The sequence below is a fragment of the Nyctereutes procyonoides genome, unplaced genomic scaffold (genome assembly GCF_905146905.1).
Source record: "Nyctereutes procyonoides isolate TBG_1078 unplaced genomic scaffold, NYPRO_anot_genome, whole genome shotgun sequence".
NCBI lineage: Eukaryota > Metazoa > Chordata > Mammalia > Carnivora > Canidae > Nyctereutes > Nyctereutes procyonoides.
Window position 1 is genome coordinate 17,426,596 of NW_026575133.1, and position 13,893 is coordinate 17,440,488.

Below are 13,893 nucleotides of genomic sequence, written 5' to 3' on the forward strand. Positions count from 1 at the left end.
CCGCGGCCCAAGCAGGAGGGGCTGTGCGCTCGGAGGGGCCGCCTTCTGGCTTCTCTTCTTGCTGCTCTCCGGCCTGCCCCCCCCCCGCCCCCCAGTCCTCTCCGAGCCACCAGAGCACCCTCCGTGCTTCGCCTTCTGAAACGGAAGTGAAATCTGGGTGGGAGCAATGTTTTGCTCGACAAGTCATTTCCCCTTTCCTCCCTGCCTCCGGAGGGGACGCTCACCGAGTCCCAACTGGGCCTGACCTCTGGGGAAACTTCTCAAAGCAGAGGGAACAGAGCCCCCCAGTCACCAGGACAGCTTTGCAACTGGTGGCCCAGAAGCCAAGCCCCATTCTGCCCAGAACACTTCCCTGGCCGAAAGGGCTGGAGGTGAATTTGTCACTCCTGGCTGGGGGGGGGGGGGGGGGCGGGGCGGGCAGGGGACAGGAGGAAGGACACGGTGGTGGCTGGCATAGCAGACTTGGGTATTATGCTCCTCATTTAGTGTTAAAGTTTCAAAATTTGAGGAAAGGAGATCCAGGGTGAAATCAGGCTACCTGGTTAAAATAGTAACTGCTGGACAGCCCGGGTGGCTCAGTGGTTTAGTGCTGCCTTTGGCCCAGGGTATGATCCTGGAGACTTGGGATCGAGTCCCACGTCGGGCTCCCTGCATGGAGCCTGCTTCTCCCTCTGCCTGTCTCTCTCTCTCTCTCTCTCTCTCTCTCTGTCTCTCATGAATAAATAAGTAAATAAATTTTTTTTTTTAAAAAGTAACTGCTGAAAGTGGCAGTGACACAGCCCATGTGTGCAGCCGCCGAGGGCGCTGTCACATGCTGGGTTCTCCATCTCCACCCTGGCTAAAGGGTGGGCCTCCATGAGGATTTCGTACCCTGCCTGGTTCTAGAACCAAAACCCAAGAGTCCAGGTTCCTGGTCACTAACATTTGTACCACATGTTAGCTGGATTTATCAGAAATATGCCTTTGTGTTTTCTTTCCGACCATCTCTGTAGTTTTCAGGATGATCACTAGGTCTTTATCAATACATGTGCAACTGGCAAAGACTCCAATCATGCCAGTAAAGGCCAGCCTCAAACCTGCAAGCTTCGTGCCAAGGGAAGTTGGCATCCCCTACAGCCCGTGACCTGGGGGCTTTTCCCCCTCCTCCAGGGGCAAGTTTAAGTCTGCTGGTCCCCCAAGCACCACGAAACGAGGCGTGGGGACTCCAGAGTAGTGGGCGCTTGTCCATCCTCTAAAGCCCCCACCGAAGGGTGCACTACCCCTCCCAGGGCAGCGCAACAGAGCCCTTAACAGGAAAAAACATCTTTTTCACTCACCACTGAGAGCAAGTTTGCAAATTTCTGGGTAAGCACCAATATTCTTCTCAAAGCTTCAGAAGTGTACCAAGCTACAAAAGCAAGTGTTCTGGGACGCCTGGGTGGCTCAGCCGTCGAGCGGCCACCTTGGGCTCAGGGTCTGAGTCCTGGGATCGAGTCCCACCTGGGGCTCCCTGCAGGGAGCCTGCTTCTCCCTCTGCCTCTGTCTCTGCCTCTCTCTGTGTGTCTCTCATGAATAAATAAATTTTAAAAAAATTTTAAGCCAATATTCTTTACGAGGAAGGGAAACAGCTCCTTGGGAAAATTTCTCCTACTAACCAAGGAGAAACCATCCAGCAGGGGAGGGACAGAAATGAGCGAAATGAGCGTGGCTTTCCTTTCCTGGAAGGCAAGCAGGGGGGAGAGACCTGGCTCCCAGGGGCGGGGAGGGAGTGTGGTCTCAGCGTGGGGAGGGGAGGGGGGCTGCACGGGGATCCCCAGGGAAGAGAGGGCTCCATGCACAGTCAGGAGGAGCTGGGCTCCAGAGGGAGAAGGCAGGCCAGGCACCAGATGCAGCTGCGGGGAGTGGGCCAGGGATGGAGGGGCAGGGACTGGGGGGGGGGGACTGATCCAGCGTGCTCTCCCCTTCCAGGGCACCCTTCAAAGGTCCTCCCTGCACACCTGGTCGCAGAGATGTGAGGCTCAGGAAGCAGGCTGTTCCCCTACCCCGGACTCTCCACCCACTAAACCTTGTGGGACACAGGGAGAGCCCAGCGCCCAGCTCCCCGCCTACAAGGGCAGAGGGTTTCTTTAGAGAAGAAATGAGTGCGCAGACATAATTTGGAAGCCCCTGAGTTTGATGTTTCCTTTATTGGGAAGCTGGATTTTTCTCTCCCACTTTCTCCCCAAAGCCAAGAAATAGATCCTTTGCTGGAAAGCTCCACTCACAGAGCGAGCAAAGGGCCACGGTGGCAGTCACCTGCAGAAGCGCTGGATGGACATAAATGCTTTGCCAGCATCTCGGCTAACATCAGAGGCTACTGGCTCATCAGAAAGAAGACGAGCCTGTGTCTGGCAAAGGCCCTGGACAGATCTGGAACATGCAGAGGGCTTAGGACACAGGTGGGAGGAAGGGGGTCCTGTAGGAGGACACATTCTTACTTGCCACTTCTGAATCCAACTCCCTGTCACCTCGATAAGGTGTCCTTTGAGACTGTGAGGTCCTCATCATATCTCTGCATGAATCCTTTTCAGGCCACAAGCCCTGCTGTCATCTCAGCTGGCCCTGCTCAAATCTGCAGTAGGCATCTGCCATGTGGAAAGAAAAGATGAAGACTTTTTTTTTCTGAAACCAAGGGCCTCAGTTAGCTACCTTTGGTTTCTCTCCAGAAATTATAACAATTACCTGGTTATAAGTAATAGAGGGAAAATATAGTTGTTACTATTAGCAAATTATATTGAATATAATAAAATTCCAAATTGTAAAGCAGAACCTGCTAGATTTCTGCTTCATGTGCTGGGCACATGACATTAAGGGAGCTCTTTTGGGTGCCTGGGTGGCTCAGTGGTTGAATGTCTGCCTTTGGCTCAGATCGTGATCCTGGGGTCCTGGGATTGAGTCCTGCATCAGGTTCCCTGCAGGGAGTCTGCTTCTCCCTCTATGTCTCTGCTTCTCTGTGTCTCTCATGAATAAATAAATGAAATCCTTTTTGTTGTTGTTGTTTTTAAAGAGCTCTTTTCCAGGAGGGTAGTTCCTTTCTGCTTATGAAGACTCCTTGATCAAACCCATCCTGAACTCCCTCCAGATAGGGTAAAACTGAGCTAGACCTCAGGATTAAAAAGAGTGCCTTCCATCTGAGACTCAGGACCTTATCTTTTAAAAAATGAAAATAAGGGCAGCCCTGGTGGCTCATCAGTTGAGCGTCTGCCTTCGGCCCAGGGCATGATCCTGGTATCCCGGGATGGTGTCCTATATCAGGCTCCCTGCATGGAGCCTGCTCCTCCCTCTGCCTGCCTCTCTCTCTCTCTCTCTCTGTTTCTCAAGAATAAATAAATAAAATCTTAAAAAAATAATAAAAATTAAATTAAAAAATGAAAATAAGAGCAATTGATTAAATCATTCGTGTTTAGTCCAAAGCCTCCCAAATTTTAGAGCACCAGAAATGATGCTCAATAGCCCAAAAGAATGATTTCTGAAGTTAAGAAGTTAAAGATTTAGATAGAAATAGAGTTCTTTGTCCCTCCCCAGAGTGGAAGAAAGGGAGGTTTGAGAAGTGGATCTGCGTGATGTAAGGAAGAAAGACAGTGTCCCAGTGTGTTGGGCTCATCCTCTTTGACAAGTGTCCTGCAACGTGCCTGCAAGATTGTTGTCCTTTCTTCCAAATGTCCAGACTTGAAAATAAAATTTTCAAAGGTTGGGAAGCTTTTGCTATTTTTGGTTTAGGGATCTGGGCAACAGTAGAATTACACTCGTGATCTGCTAGATGATGCTAGTGCCTGCGGTCCAGAACCACAGACTCTTCTGAAGGCTGAGTATGTGGAAGAACAAGGAAGAAAAATCCATGTTACAGAAAAGTTCTCTCAGAGTCCTGCGGACAGGCCACCCACCCAGTGATGAGAAGGAAGGGGGGGGATGCACTGTTCTCGGCTGGTGAGGGTTAGCTGGTTTCATAACATTCCTCTGCCACCTAGTGGCATTTAGAGCATAAACTTAAGTCCCTCAGAACTTTCTAGGAGCTTCCATGAGGATTAATCTGCAAGGCTTTTATGAATTATCTTTATTTTTCACATAAACAATTTCAAAAAACACCTCATGAGGCTCATCAGAGAGAAGGTGGATAAGAATGGACTCGGGTCTGTGCCAGTGTGTTGGGTGACGACCCCAAACCACTTTACCATGGGTACTGTGCCTGATAATTTGAGTGGGTAACAGCTTCTTCTTTCACCATAATGTGATCTACAGTGCAGAGACCACACACACACACACACACACACACACACACACACACGTAAAAAAATCCTTATTATCTTTATCACTAGAGGCAAGGAGTTCTACAATAACTCTGTGACTATGCCTTTATAATTTGTGCTACTTTGGGAATTCTTTTATAAGGATAAGGCCAAGTCTTTAATTACATCATGCCATTTGCATGACTGCAGTCTTTTTCCTAGTGCCTGTGGCCTTGCATTGTTCCCAAGCTTAGAAGAGCCATGTTTAATGCATGTGTTCTGAATTATATGTTACAACAGCTAACACTTGTTCAGTGCTCATGCTGTGTGACAGTACATGGCGTGCCGTATGCTATTATCTCATTTGGATCTCATGACAACACCACAATCTGCCTCTCTCACCATCATTAAGCATATGAGGAAACTGAGGCAACTAGATCAAACAGTTAGATCAAGTGATCAAACCCAGGTAGTCTGATTGCAGAATATATACTCTCTACCCATTTCGCCATAGCTTCCTTCAAGTTCATATGAGATTCTTGCTGTTGGAGTTTTTGATGGTACAGAACTTCTCTTAATTTTTCTGGCTGGTTAAATTGTCCAAGCATGTCACTACACAAAAATATAAGCTCTTGCACCCTAAGAATGCCAACTTTATTCCAGGAGATGGCTGTCATATTTGTATCACATATCACATGATGTCAAGGTCTTCCTAGTACAAAATCAGTGGCCTGGAAATAAACAACACATGGGAAAGACTTGTTGCACATTTTCGACTAGCAAGACTGGCTTAAGATTTCCCAGAACCATTCCAGGGGAAGAACTTGTCAGTGGAAAATGGTGTAAGGAGCTGAAAATGAGCCCAGATCCAAAGTCAAACACTGAGTCCCTTGTATGCAAGCAAACAAATTAGGAACCTAACTTTTTTGATTACTAAAACCCATTCTTTTGACAAAACTAAAAAACAAAACAAATAAATATTAAAACTCAAAACCTTAAGCAAAGGGTGATAGCATAAAAATAATTATTCAATTTACACATTTTCAAGTAAGCATAGAATGGTTCTTTAATGATTTGACATAAATGAAATAATTCAGTTTTGTGCTTTTCAAACTTTTAAAGCCATTCGTGGGTTTAATGCCAAGTGCCACTAATTCTGTTAGATGGTCTTGTCATCTCAGGGTGCTCCTTAGACTGTCTGAAATTCATCTGCATTTAGAGAAAGTACGCTGAGGATAAAGTAACAAGAACAGTCAAAATTGATAATATTAAGGGGACCATACTCCAGGAAAAACTTGTACTCCCATCATTTGAGGTTATTTAAAGGGTTTGTTTTTTTTTTTCCCCAACTTTCCTCTTTAATGATTAGGTACCAGGCAGTAGTAATTCGTTGCATTCATCTGATGAATCTGTAGCTCCCTACTTGACTATATTTTTTTGTACTTTCCATGCATCTTTCAAAACAGATATTTGATCCATGTCAATTAATTAGATTAGAATAAGAAATGTCAGTAAGTAAGCAACTGTACTTGGCCTCGAAATCCTGGGTCTATCTGGAGAATATTTTTATTTTACGACATGCAATGGAATTTAGAAATGATAAACCATACTCCTTTCACATCCAAAGAGCATTAAAGCTCAGAGAGTTTTCATCATGGGTGTTGGGAAATAAATCAACCAAAGTAGTCAACACAAAAATCTTTTCTATGTCACTGGATTTTTAGCAAAATCTCTGCCAAGGGAGTTTTCTGTCACAGGAAACAAATTTTTTTTAAATATAAAAATATATTTATAAGTAGAATATATCATTTTAAAAATAGAACTTGAGGCAGTGCTAAGACAATATCGTTTTCTGTGATGCATTAAAATGTGGTGACAAAACTCTGCTTCCTTTCAGTTAAAATGTGGCCAAATATCAAAAAGCAGTCCACTGCCAGGACAGGTCTTTGTCCTTGTGGAAACCAATATCTACTTGCATATCCTTCTAGCGAAGAAACCGGCAAGGAGTGGAAAGCTTTCCTAGAGACTCTAATACACTGGCAAGAAATACATGCCATTTTTGTATATTATAATTATCATCATGTGGTATATTCTTTTTCAATCACCTGCAGAGTAAATTGTATCTTAGGCTGCTCAAATTAATCTGAACCACCCAGAGAATTTGTGACCAGTACAGAGATCTACTGTGATACTGTTTATGTGCCTGTGTTACTTTTTCTTTGGCATTGTGTAGTTGGCCTTCCAACTGCTTAGACAAATGGTAGTTAAGAGAACACTGAATGATTTATAATTCATTCACTTACTCGACAAGTGGTGGTTGTGCATTCTTTTTTGTGCCCCGACTGTGTCAGGACTGAGGATCCTGTTGATTAGGAATTTGGTGTCCTGGCTGAGACCATGCAGTCTGTCTGAGGCCATGGTGCAAATTCTGACTCTGCCACTTGCTAGCTCGGCGACCTCAAGCACATTGCTTAAACTTACTTAGCTTGCTTATCTGTAAAATAGGTTTTTTGCATGAATCAAATGAGTTAGCAAACATAAGTTATTTTTAAAAATTGATTTATAGTAGCACCCGCTATTTGCATTAACACAGCAATGAAGTAGCCCAGTTGGAGGTAAGGCATTTATTTGCCTCTACCCTTGTGTAAGCCAGCAGAACACATAGGTAGATGTAAAATTGCTCCTAGTCCATTGTCAGAAGGGGTTCATTTGCTAGTGTTGTCATATTTACTGATTTTATTAAAATTGATCTGTTTAGAGAACCTGGGTGGCTCAGTCAATTGGGTGTTGGGGCTCCTGATGTCAGCTCAGGTCGTGATCTTTGGGTTGTGGGATTGAGCTCTCATTTGGGCTTGCACTGGAGTCTGTTCAGGATTCCCTCTCTCCTTCTCCCTCTGCACCCCTCTTCAACTCACATGCACTCTCTCTCCCTAAAAAGAAACAAACAGGGGATCCCTGGGTGGCTCAGCGATTTAGTGCCTGCCTTTGGCCTAGGGAGCGATCCTGGAGTCCCGGGATTGAGTCCCACGTTGAGCTTCTGGCATGGAGCCTGCTTCTCCCTCCTCCTGTGTCTTTGCCTCTCTCTCTCTCTCTATGTCTATCATGAAAAAAATAAAAAATAAATAAATAAATCATTAAAAAAATAAATAAATAAGTAAATAAATAAATAAATAAAAAGAAACAAAAAACTATAATTGATCTGTTCAAGGCCTTGATCAATACCACTGGAGCTCTTAACTCACCCAAGTCTCTTAGGGTAGCACCTGTGCCCTGGTGGACCTTGCAGGGTGAATTGGCTGCAGCTTGATCTGCCTGATTGATAGGTCACCTCAAAACGCCTTGTTCTGACTCCACTCCAGGCCATTTCTTGGAGACACCACACTTGCTAAGTGCCATAATTTCTCACAACACATTTCTATTTGGCTCACACACTTCCTAGATTTACCCAAATGCTGGTCCTTTTGCTTCATGGTCCTTAAGAAAGCAGTAAGGTGGAAGCACGCTCAGAGGCAGATTGTCAGAGGCTGGATTTCCTAACCTGGTCCTGTTACCTCGTTTACTGTTCCCTAGGTCCCCGCAGTCTAGATCCAAGTCACCTAATTGTCATCTTGGTTGTTACCATATTCACATTCTCCTTACCCCTACTCCCTGCTACTGAGCCACTTAGACTCTAGAAAACACTGAGCATTTAGAGCTCACAGTTTCTTGGTATGTCAGATCAGTAAATGAAAGCAGCTCACACAAGCACTCCACTTGACATGGGGTGACAAACAGTTTCCAACTAAACTTAGAAAAAAAACAAATTCTTTGAGGCAAAAATATTTTGAAATAATTTCTCAAATTATTTTGAAATCACCCTTAGCCTGAATTTATTGCTTCATGCTAGTATTTTAATCTTTACTAAAAATGTCCACTGTTGGTATTCCCAGCATCTAGAAGAGTGCCAGACATATTCGGTAAATATTTGTTGAATGAATTGAAGTGCAGTGTGCCTGGTTATGTCAGGTTGGAAATATAAGGTTGTTTGGAAAAGAGATGAAAAATTATATCAGGGATATAATCAGGCTCCTAATAGGAAGTGGATATGGAAGCAGATAGGAACCATATCCAGAGTAGAATTTACTCATTCACTCATCCATACATGTATTCATTTAATAAACACATATAGTACTTAATATTTGCCAAGCACTATTAAAGGTGATTTACACATAGTAACTAATTTAGCCAATCCTTCCTCTCTATAGGGCTGAATAATCAGATCTTAGAAATTGAAGTTTGAAAAACAAGAGGTGTATAAGATTTCTATGGGTATCTGGGAAGAAATGTGTAACTGACGACTTGTTTCATAGTTATAACAACTGATTGTGGGCTCATTCATTCTAGCAGGCCCCATGCTATGCTTTATATAATAAGCCCCTTTCATCCGCACAGCAAACATATGTTATAGGTGTTTTTACAGATACAAAAACTGGGGCTTAGGGTAGCTGTGGGTCCAAAGTCCAAAGTCAATTTTAAGAATTTGAACCCACATATATGTGGCACTGCAAAGGTTTTGCATACTTGGAAATCGTCTCTTTTCTTATTTATTTCTTATTTTCTTTCTTCCTCTTCCCATCCTCAACTAGTTTGTCAGCTATACTCACTGGCAGACAAAACCTATTCTTTTACTGCAGGATCTCAGTGTCTAGATCAGTGCCAGGCATTTGGTAGGCAGTGGAGAAATATTTGTTCCACGAGTGAATAAATGGACTCCAAAGTCTTGCGGGGATGCCACACTGTCTTCTAATACCATCAACTTCCACCAAAGTAATTTATGATGACTTACAGGCTTATTTTCCCAATTTAGTCATTTTTATTAGGTAAAGCATATATTTGATATTAGAGACCTCCTTCAGACTTTTAGAAACCAGTCATGTTGAAAGAACATGGGCTTTGTGAAGGCATACGAATGGCTAACAGGTGCTCAACATTGCTAAACATCAGGGAAATGTAAACCAAAACCACAATGAGATATCACCTCATACCTGTCAGAATGGCTATTATCGAAAGGACAAAGAATAAGTGTTGGTAAGGATGTGGATAAAAGAGAGCCCTGGTGCATTGTTGGTGGGAATGTAAATTGGTACTGTCATTATGGAAAGCATGATGGAGTTTCCTCAAAAAGTTAAAAATAGAACTACTGTTTGATCCAGCAATCCCACTTCTGGATATAGACCCAAGGAAGATACAATTGGGATCCCATGTTCACTGAAGCATTACTCACAAAGTTGAGGTATGGAGATAATCTAAATGTTGATTGATGTAAAAATGCATAAAGAAAATATAAAATTCAGTGAAGTGAAGAAAATTTAAATTCAGCCTTAAAAAAGAAAAGAAGGAAATCCTCCAATTTGGGACAAAATAGATGAACCTGGAGGACATTATGCTAAGTGAAATAAGCCAGACACAGAAGACAAATACTGCATGATTCCACTTATATGTGGAATGTAAAATAATCAAATTCGTAGAAGCAGCAAGAAGGTGATGGTTGCCAGGGGCAGGTGGGGAAGGGGAAATGAGAAGATGTTGGTCAGAGGGCAAGGTTCTAGTTATGCAGGATGAACGAATTCTGATGACATAATAGCCATGTATAGCAGAGGGACGATAGTTAACAGTACTCCGTTGTACACAATTTGCTAAGAGGATAGATCTCGGGCAGCCCAGGTGGCTCAGCAGTTTAGCGCTGCCTTCAGCCCAGGGTCTCTAGGATCAAGTCCCGCATCGGGCTTCCTCCATGGAACCTGTTTCTCCCTCTGCCTGTGTCTCTGCCTCTCTGCCTCTCATGAATATATAAAACCTTTTTTTTAAAAAAAGAGGATAGATCTCAGATTAAATCTTCACACACACATACACACAATGGCAACAATGTGCAGGTGATAGATAAATTATTAAGCTTGATTGCACTGATCTCTCCACAATGTGTACATATATGGAAATATCAAGTTGAACACCTTAAATATATACAATTTTATATGTTGATATCTCCAAATGTTTAAAAAATAAAACTGATATATAAGCATAAAAATAAAAAGGATATGGGTTTTGAAAACAGGCCAACCTGGGATTAAGTCCTACCCTAACTTGACCAGCAGTATATCCTGGGTGGGTCCTTGAACCTAGAGGGATTGCTGCTTTTCCATGGAGCCCAGAGACCGATCTAATCCCTCTTTACCGAGCAACTCTTCAGTTCTCTGCCAGACACAGTGCTCTTATCTCCCCAGAATTCTCCCTTTTCCAGGTTAAAAAAGCCCTTACTCTTTTCAATAATTTCTTAAGAACATGGTTTTCAGAGTCTTCCTCCGCTGGGTCACCCACTCTGATTGGCCCATACATTTCTGTGTCTCCTTTAAAAAAAATAATATCTGTGCTTGGGGCCCCTGGGTGGCTCAGTTGGTTACACGTCTGCCTTCGGCTCAGGTCATGATCTCAGGGTCCTAGGATTAAGTCCTGCATCAGGCTCCCTGCTCAGGGGGGAATCTGCTTCTCTCTCTCCCTCTGCCCCCCTCCCCAACTCGTGTTCTCTCTCTCTCTCAAATAAATAAAATCTTTTAAAAAATTAATGTCTGTGCAAAATAAATGTTTGCTAGGATATAGAGCAACTGGGACTCTTATGCACAGCTAGTGAGTGTACAAATGGTACAACCATGTTGGGAAAATTGGGTAGTTCCTACTAAAAATAGACATGTGTGTATCTTGTGACTCAATTATTCTAGTGCCAGGCATATGTGAACTAAATATATATCCATTTGCTTTATCAGAGACGTGTACAACAATATCATCGCAGCTTTGTTCCTAGGAGTCCCAAACTGGAAACTCCCCCAGAGCTCATCAATATTAGTCTGGATAAACTGTGATATATACCCACACAATGAAGTACTGCACAGCAAAAGGAATAAATGACCTGCAACTATACCCAACAACATGGATGATCTTTTAAACAAAATGTTGACTCAAAAGAATACCTCCTGTATGGGTACATGCATATCGAGTCCCAAAAAGCGGGGTAAAATAAATCGATGTTATTAGAAGTTAGGAGAGTCATCCTTCCAAGATGGGTGATGACTGGGAGCATGAGGAGGGGTTTGGGGTGTATCAGTCAGGATCCAATCAGGAAAAATAAAGCACTGGGTGTTGATTGCATAGCTGTGTTTGGTTTAGCAATTTATTAAGCTGTATTATTTATGATATGTGCACTTTTCTGAAAGTATTATTATTATACCTGTCAATACAATGAGAAGTCAATGTGTTAGTGTGGATGGGACCCCAACCTGTGGCTTTCCATTGAAGCAACTGGGCAAACCCAGTTACTCAGTTTCTTTTGTGTGACATTCAAGGCTGTTCATGGCCTGGCTGTTGGTAAATACCTTCCTAAGGTCCCTTCCATTCCTATGGGTCTCACCATTGCTTGATAAAGGTTGAACATGATAAAGGCTGGCAATGCAAAATAGACTGTTTCTGTGCCAAGCACATGATCCAGATGAAGTGCTAGCCAAACAGAACCACTAGCTATTCCTTCTACACGTTTCCTGTTACCATCTCTGAGACACCTACAGGACCCCGAGCAAAAAAGGCATGGAGGCTTCTTCCATCTGGACTTTTCTAGTTTTCCTTCCATATGTTGTGACCTATGCATGAAGGCCCTTCTCAAGTGATGATGTCTCTTCCAGCAGGAATCTTGTCCTCTTCCCACTACCATCAGTGCTATCTCAGGGTGCTGGTTCCTTATCATCTTGTTCCAAGCAGGGGACTTGTCTTATCTCCCATGGTGCTTTGCATATAGCATATAAATAATGATCCCGTATGAATTGTTAAATGATAGTAGAAGCAATGATATCTTTGGTGTGATAAACATTAGGTTTCTGAGGTCAACCTCTTATCTTTGTGCCTTTTCAGGAGGTTCTACCACAGACGTCACTCTCACCTTCAGTAGCAGTCTGGGTCCAGTCAGGAGAAAGACACCACCTGGGAGGTTCAGCCAGAGTTGAAGACAGAGTTGAAGACAGAGTTGAAGACCTATGGTAAAAGAGTAATTATAAGAAAAGTCTACGTGGTATGCTAGGGCTGAAGGGGGCTACCGGAGGAAGCACAATCTTGGAAGCGGTTCAGATCTTGTGGGGGAAGCTGTGGATCAGCCCACCGGGTAGCAGAGATGTTAGCTGGTTTGGCCAGCCTGGAGCTGGTCTGGAGTTGCTTGGCAAGCAGTAACCAGGCTGCCCTCCGAAGTGCAGACAGCCAGGTGTGGAAGTGCAGTGGCTATGCTGTGGGTGACTCTCTGGACCACAAGTGACTGTGTGTAGTCACTTTAGTTTCCATGTCGAGAACCTTCCATGCAGGAAGGTTATCACCAAGTGCTAAAAGGTTGCAGAGGGATGGGTGGGGCAGGGTCCATGGGGTGTCCTCACAAGTCTGAAACCCAGTCTCTGCCAGAAATTTCCAGAAGCTTCTTCCTCCTGTGATGTGCCTCCATTGCCCTCTACTGAGGAAACTTAACACCATGCTTACTTACAGGGAGAAATGGTTAAAGAAATTCTCTTATCACAGAGTAGATATTAAAAAATGCATTGGGATCTGAGAGGCAATAAATCAAGAGCCCACACACCTTCCACCTTCAGAACTTCTTGAATTCATTTAGTTCCAGGTAGGTACAGAACCAGGACAGTGTGAGGATTAAATTAACTGTGTTTCAGGCACTATTAGAGTCAACAGTGGCTGAAACTGCAAGAGGCTTTTACTGAGGTGTCACATCTGGTGAACGAATCACTTCCAGGCCCAAAGGCATTTTTTCTGATTTTCAAATGAGGAGTTGCACTGGGCAGGGGAGGGTTTGCAACCCAGGCTATAGAGAGCTGAGAAAAACAAATAGAGTGTTTCAAAGAGCTATACTCTTTCAAAGTTTGAACTTTTCAACCACTTTTTATTTTAGTGATAAAACATCTTGTCTTTTATGATATGATGCTGGTAAGTGCCCATTCCTTTTGATCCTCACTTAGCAAATAAAACTCAGTAAGCTCAGAATTTTGTTTTTGAAATTTTACTAGTCTGTGGAACTCTGGGACTGGATGTTCTCTCTTGAAGCACTCTTTCATCTCTGGAATCTGTGCTTCTAAAAGGCCTACCAGTCTCTCCTGCTTTATCACCTATGCTAAAGTAGGCAGAAGAAACAGAAAAGGTGTTCCCTTTGGCAACAGTAAATGTGGGTCACAGAAGATGAGCATGGCCCCTGCACAATGAGGACTCAAAAATATATGAAGCAGTTCATATTTTAAAGATATTTTGTAAACCCTAGGACAACCACTAAAACATTTTAAAATGAGGCCTCAGAAACCAACTGTAGAGATATAATTGCATCATACAAAATATTCAATTAATCCAAAGGTAGGAAGACTATCTAGGAAAGGATGAAGAATTGACTTTACATGTGTGTCTTGCTGAGCAAAATGGACTAGTCTTAGCGTCAGCAAACAGCCTGAGTTCTATCAAGACACAAATTGTTTGCATTAGGAGCAGTATTTGAGCTATCTATACTCAAGAAGAGTTTCTTGTGGGGGGTATCTGGGTGGCTCAGTCCGTTAAGTGTCTAATTTTGGCTCAGGTCATGATCTCAGGGTCC

At 43.3% G+C, this 13,893-nt stretch overlaps 1 pseudogene; it reads left to right on the plus strand.

Annotated features, from left to right (window-relative positions):
• Positions 1 to 13,454: 13,454 nt before the first annotated feature.
• LOC129494023 (U6 spliceosomal RNA) lies at positions 13,455 to 13,548 on the plus strand (annotated as a pseudogene).
• Positions 13,549 to 13,893: the final 345 nt, after the last annotated feature.